Here is a 6708-nt window from a genome sequence, read left to right as displayed (position 1 = left end):
GACTCAAATACTTGAGCCTTAGAGTCAAATAGGATTGATGGCAGATTTGGGGCTTGGCTCTCAAAAGGCTTGACCACCTGTTACACTTTTATTCAGAAAGGGATGTTTCAGAGTTTTGAGGAACTTGAAAAATCTCATGGTTTAGAAAAAGAGGACTTCCAGCGATATTGACAGGTTAGAACTTATTTGAATCAAAACTTGAAAGACAAGTGGGAAAAATCTGATTGAGAATTCCTCAGTGTGTTTCTATCTGTGTTGAAACAGGCTCACGCTAAGTACAAAGCTCATTTCTAAACTATATGATGGTACTTTGCTATCTAATCAGGGTGATACAAACTATATAGGAAATGAGTGGGAGAAGGAGGGAAACATATGCATTTCAACTGAAAGCTGGGAAAACATTTGAAGTTACGATGGATGGCCTCAACCTCCAACACATGGAGGGAATTCTGTGGGAAAAACATAGGTAGATTTTTTTGGTAACCCCAGCCCAGGGAAAACTTCAGAACAGTGGAGACACCTGCTGGAGACTCTGTGGGACAAAAGATGCAAATCACTGTCCTATTTCTTGGAGTTGTCAATGGATCAAAGCGTTTTGGGAGCAGCTGTGGAGCAATATCTTTACTGAGGACGTTCCTGTTAAGTTGGAAGCCCTGTATTTGGGAGATTTTTCTTTTGAAAACTGGACTCTGAGAGACAAAAAGCTGCTGGCTGTGCTTTTGGCAGCAAGCAAAAAGACAATCACCAGAAAGTGGTTAAAAGCCCAGGCACCTACAATGGAAAAGTGGCTTGATATTGTACAGGACATTTACAGTCTTGAGAGGTGGTCATTTTCTCTGAAGGGTCAAAGGGAATCCTTTTTCAGGACTTGGTCATTTTGGACAAACTACGTGAAACCCGTAATCTCTGTAATCTGACCAGGTTTTGTTTATTGTGAATCCACCTACCTGGTTTGGGTTTGGGTTTAGGTTGATGCAAAGGTCAAAATTTGGATGTGTCTTATTCCAGATAAGTTAAGAAACGGAGCCAGACCCCTCCTCCGCTCACCTCTTCTCCTTGTTGTTAAATCTATTAAAACTAAGGATTGGCAATGATCATTTTCATAACCACGTGTGGAATGTTTACTGCATACTGTACCCTTTCCCCAAAGGAACGTTATGTCACATGTGCCTTTCCAAACAAACAAAAACTGACCAAAAAAGAAAAGTGCTATGTTGACCCAATTTTTATTTTTTTTATTATTATTATTATAATAAGTAGTAGTAGTAGTAGCAGTAGTAGTAGTAGTAGTAGTAGTAGTAGTAGTAGAAGCCTAGTAGTAGTATTAGTTGTTGTAGTAGTAGTAGTCTTAGTTGTTGTAGTAGTAGTAGTAGTAGTAGTAGTAGTAGTAGTAGCAGTAGTAGTAGTAGTAGTATTAGTTGTTGTAGTAGTAGTAGTAGTAGTAGTAGTAGTAGTAGTGGTAGTAGTAGTAGTAGTATCATTGAAAAGTCATCAAAGCTTGGACACATGGAGTTTTTCTCAGACACCTCAGAATAAGGTGCTTCTTGTTTGTGGAGGTTCACCGCTGTTTCTGTACATTTAGCAGAGTTTGAGCTGAATGCCAAGATTTGTCCTTACTCTTTTAGGATGACTTCTCATGTTGTATAATTGGGATTCCGGGTAACAGAAATAGCACAGCCCTACTTGTTCCTTATTTCACAAATCAGATGTTTATGGGAGCCGACACTGTTTTTTGGGCCTGTGTTTTGTGCTTCTCCACAGAGAGGAAGGAAGAACGAGTTAAAATGGCCACGCTGTCCACTTTATATACAGGATGCTCCACACTCTCTTCCAGCGCTCGTTCCTCAACATGAGCAGACACTGGGTCGTAGGTTTGGTGGCAGAGTGAAAAGCCTGCAAAGAGTACGAGCAGAGACCCTGTTAGCGACACAGCGTCAAAGCTTATGTTTGCCGTTAGAAGAGCCAGTGAGCACATGTGAGTGTTCCTGTTAATGCACTCACCACCCTGCTGGGGAAGCTGCTCAACTCACCCTGATCAAAACCCAAACGTGCGCTGACAGAAGCTTTTCCTGGTTTTTACTTGGACCCTCGATAAGAAATGTTTGAACAGTCATTTTGGATGTTGCGGATGTGCCGAGTGTTCATTCTGCTGCTTAAAAAAAACCCTGTGGAGAGAGTCAGAGAACAGTGGTACAAGTTTTACTTTTTATTCATCACTTACTAACAATTTCAATGATGATTTTTAATCACAGTCATAACATGACAGTCATATGAGGAAACATATGTGTGCTTACTTGTGTAAATGTGTGTGTAGAACAGAAAATGATCAATGATTTGAATAAATACAGAAAAACGTGCAAATAAAGCCTTGATTGTTTTCTTTCTGTAAATAAAAAAGGTACAAAACTCTGGTTTGTCCTAAAACACTTTGGCTTCAACATAAACAGAGAAGAACAGCTGCAAACGATGCAAATTAGGAGTCTATATCGCATCCATATTCCATCTCTACATGAAACCTCGAGGCTGACTGTTGCAGTCCTCTAAAGTTGCCAGTAGAGTGCGGAACACAGACACAGACACACACACACACACACACACACACACACACACACACACACACACACACACACACACACACACACACACACACACACACACACAGAGTTTGCTTACCCTCCATACATCTTCATAGTCTATGTCACAGGTCAGTAACTCTCCATCCTTCTCTGGGAAAAGCTGGTGGCCCATTTTCTGTAAAGAAAAGCAGAAATGAGGCTCATAGTTGAGAGGACAGTTTGATTTGAGTTCAGTGGTGTTTTATAGGCTCAGAAATGAATTCTACATTCAAAACTATTTACAAATGAAGATTTTATTCACTGTTGTGAAAAAAAAAACAAAACAGAATTGAACAGGAGTTTATTGATGTGCATGCAGACAGAATGGTTTTTGGATGGGTCTGCTGGTGTCCTCCCCCAGCAGGGGGTCACTGGTCTCTGGTACCACTGTTATGATGTTCACTGAGAGAAAAGTTCAGGATCCCCTGGTCTGACTAACCAGCCAGAGTCTGTGGGTGGTGTTTTATTGTGAAATAGAGCAGACAACCTGAGCCAGCAGCGCCCCTGAATCCCCGTCCTGGTCCATCTTCTCTGTTTCATTTGATGTGAGCCGCTTGAATTGATTTCTGTTCCTGACATCACTCGCTACATTTCTTACTCCAGCCCTGGAGTCCTGATCTGTAATAAAGGGGAAAAGGCTAAAAAAATAAGCTGACAAAAAAACACTAAAGACCAACAGAAAAGCTTTGAACTTGCAGGTAAACACATCAGGAGACTTAGGATGTATCAGCCTAAAGAGTTTTCATTCTCCTGTAATGCTTTTAGTTTGCTTTGGAAGGTTTGGGCAGCTAGACAGGATCTTTTTTCTTAGTACGGAAAGCTCTAGAGCAGGGATGTCAAACTGGTGGCATGGAGGGCCAAGAGGCTGCAGGTTTTCCTTCCAAACAAGAACTCCAGCAGCTGATTTGTCTGATTAGTCCCTGCTCTCTGCTTGAAGGTGAGGTAATGAGTGAAATCAGCTGGTAGAGTTGTTGGTTGGAAAGAATAGCTGCAGCCTCTTGGCCCTCCATGCCACCAGTTTGACATCCCTGCTCTAGAGTGTCCAGAATGGCACTCCTCGTGGGTTAATGCAGATAATAAGGTCAGATTAAAGTGAAAGTTTAGCTCTGTTCCACTTGTGTGTATGTGTCAGTGTAGCTTTAAACCAAGAGGGAAATGTATGAGGTAAAGATCCAGGTGGTCCAGCTGGAGGTGATTTCGAGAGTGATTGAGACACACGGGGATGTCCTCTGGGGCATGTTCCCTGGGGCATGATGGGTCCTGCACGGCTAAGAAAACATGGCAAGTGTGAGATGGCTGAGAGAAATAGACAAAATGACATAGACAAGGATGCGACAGCTTAAAAAAGGCAGCAAAGATGACTCGAAGGCGTTGTTAATCCATGAGTGATTTGACTTTGCGGCTTGTTTTTGTAGAGAAGAAAGACAATGTGTGAAGTTGTTGGTTGATTTGTACAGTGAGCTTAGTGAGAATGAACGTAACCCGCGCACCCCAGCCAGCCCGCCCGCCCGCCCGCAGGCCCCTGCCCAACCCTAGGTGGGGTCGGGGGCCTAGTCTCACGCCGCTGGCAGCTTCCCTCCAGCCCCCTCTCTCCCCCAGGGGCCTTGCTCTCCGGCGGGTCCCGGGGAACCCTAAGCGCCCCAGCCAGCCCGGCCAGCCCGGCCAGCCCGGCCACCCCGGCCCAACCCTAACCCAACCCTACGGACCCGGGTCGGGGCCAAGTCTCCCACCCCGGGCGGCCACCCCTTTAGCCCCCGCTCTCCCTCGGGGCCTTGCTCTCCGGCGGGTCCCGGAGAACCCTAAGCACCCCAGCCAGCCCGGCCACCCCGGCCCAACCCTACGGACCCGGGTCGGGGCCAAGTCTCCCACCCCTGGCAACCACCCCTTTAGCCCCCGCTCTCCCTCGGGGCCTTGCTCTCCGGCGGGTCCCGGAGAACCCACCCCAGCCCTGCTCTCCACTGGGTCCCGGGGAACCCAGACTTAAGTCCCCCTCCGCCGACTACACCAATTGGCCCGTCCCAAAAGAACAACGCGCCCCTGGTAGGAGGTGGCCATTTTTTGACAAGGCAAAACTTCAGCTACTCGTTAACACAAATATCTAATCAGCCAATCACATGGCACAAACTTTGAATGTGGACAGGTTGTTGGTGCCAGACGGGCTGGTCTGACAGGACTTCAAATACTGAGCTGAAAAACACACACACACACACACACACACACACACACACACACACACACACACACACACACACACACACACACACACACACACACACACACACACAGACTGAGCCTACAGAGCATCCTCTCACCGCTCAGGGATGAACTTCTCCGGCTCCGGCCAGTGCTCCTGGTCATAGTGAAGGAAGCCTGCTGGGAACTCCATCGTCACACCTTTAGGGACCAGTTGTCCGTTCAATGTGCGGTCGTGGTCCATCTATCTGATCTACTTGAACCCTGGAGGGTAGAGGCGCAACGCTTCACTTATGACCAGGTCTAATACTTCAGCTCCTGGACACTGGTGTAATCTGGAGACTCCTGCAGCAAAAAGAACAACGTAAACACACTGCAGTAAACAACTAAAGCATCATTTACAGCAAAGGTTCCTGGGTAATAAAGTTAATTCACAACAATCCTAAAACTTCGGCCTGAGCCCCCCACCCCAAACGATTAAAGAAATAAAGAACCTTGGTATAAAGAAGTAATAATAACATAGGCACTATAACAACACAAAATCTTATTTAGTCAACTCATAGTTGTAGGATCAGATTATGAATGGTTTGTTTACATTCATGTTTGTTTGTAACTGAGCTCATCAAGGGTGAAAGTCTTTATGAGGGTAGGACCTTGTTAGTGCGGTTAAGTGTTTCACCCGGAAGGGTCAAACAGTTTTTGACCGCTGTGCGGTGAGGCACCATGGTGATGCAGAAGGGTGAACAAACATTTGGTAAGTGTATTACACAAGTTAACCGTTTGCTTTGTCAAACAAATGGACTGATCATTGAAAAAGCAAACAAAACCTGGAGTTTCATCCATCAAAAAGCCAACAGGAGCGCCTCAGTTGTTATCCAGGTGTAGCATCTCAGTGCCTTAAAGCATTGGCTTGGCATCTTCAGAAGTTGTACAATCCAAAAATTGAAATCATGAAATTGTAAATTTTAAGATGTCAAATTTAAGAGATTAAAAGTACGATGAATATATACATTTTTAAAACCGTTAAATACAAGACCCAAAGAAAAAAAATCAAAAATCAAAAATGATTAAAAAAAAGTCACAATGGGAGACGAAAGACATCGTTACCAAAAAAAATGTAATAAATTCTGAGAAAAGTGAAGACATTTTTTAAGTCAAAGCTTTATCACAGATAATAATTAAAAAATAATAATAATTACAAATATTATAATGTGCAAAATGAAAGTTCTGGCTTTAGAAATTTTTTCAGTCAGTGCATTTTGTTCTGAATACAAAAATGTGTAAGTATGTCAGGAGTTTGCGTGCTCTGTGTGACTGTAGAAACATGAAGGGGATCTGCTGTTTGTGTGGACATAAAAGTCTCACCCACAGTTTACAGATGAACCGTATTTCTTATTAAAGATAAAGATAAAGATAAAAAATACTTTATTAATCCCAGAAGGGAAATTCATTATTATTATTATTATTAGTAGTAGTAGTAGTAGTATTATGATTAGGAGACCATACTCTTTTAAAAATGCTTGCTTATATTTTCTGAAAGTTCTGCCTTCAGCCTGTTCTGATAAATACACACTGAATCTTTAAAGCAAACCTCTGTTAATGTTTATTCACTACCATCACTTTACAGGCTCCTTCATTTTATGAGAGCAGTAAAAACGATCTGGCTAAAATTGGTGGACTTCCTTCCACTTGAGTCTAACCCTAGCTCCATATCTTCTGCCTCTCCATCTGTCTGAGGTGGAGAACTTGATAAGTGATTGCTAGGGATGGAAAAAAAAAATGCTTTAAACTAGATTAAAAACAAAACAAAGAAGTAGTGTACAGTAACAGCTCAGGCCGTAACCTTGCTCTATCACTTAGAAATGCCAGTGTTTACAACAGATTTTCAAGTATTGGCTCA

The sequence above is a fragment of the Halichoeres trimaculatus genome, unplaced genomic scaffold (genome assembly GCF_033239565.1).
Source record: "Halichoeres trimaculatus isolate MK-OKI-2021-1 unplaced genomic scaffold, fHalTri1.1 fHalTri1_scaffold_64, whole genome shotgun sequence".
Classification (NCBI taxonomy): domain Eukaryota; kingdom Metazoa; phylum Chordata; class Actinopteri; order Labriformes; family Labridae; genus Halichoeres; species Halichoeres trimaculatus.
This window is presented reverse-complemented; position numbering follows the sequence as displayed.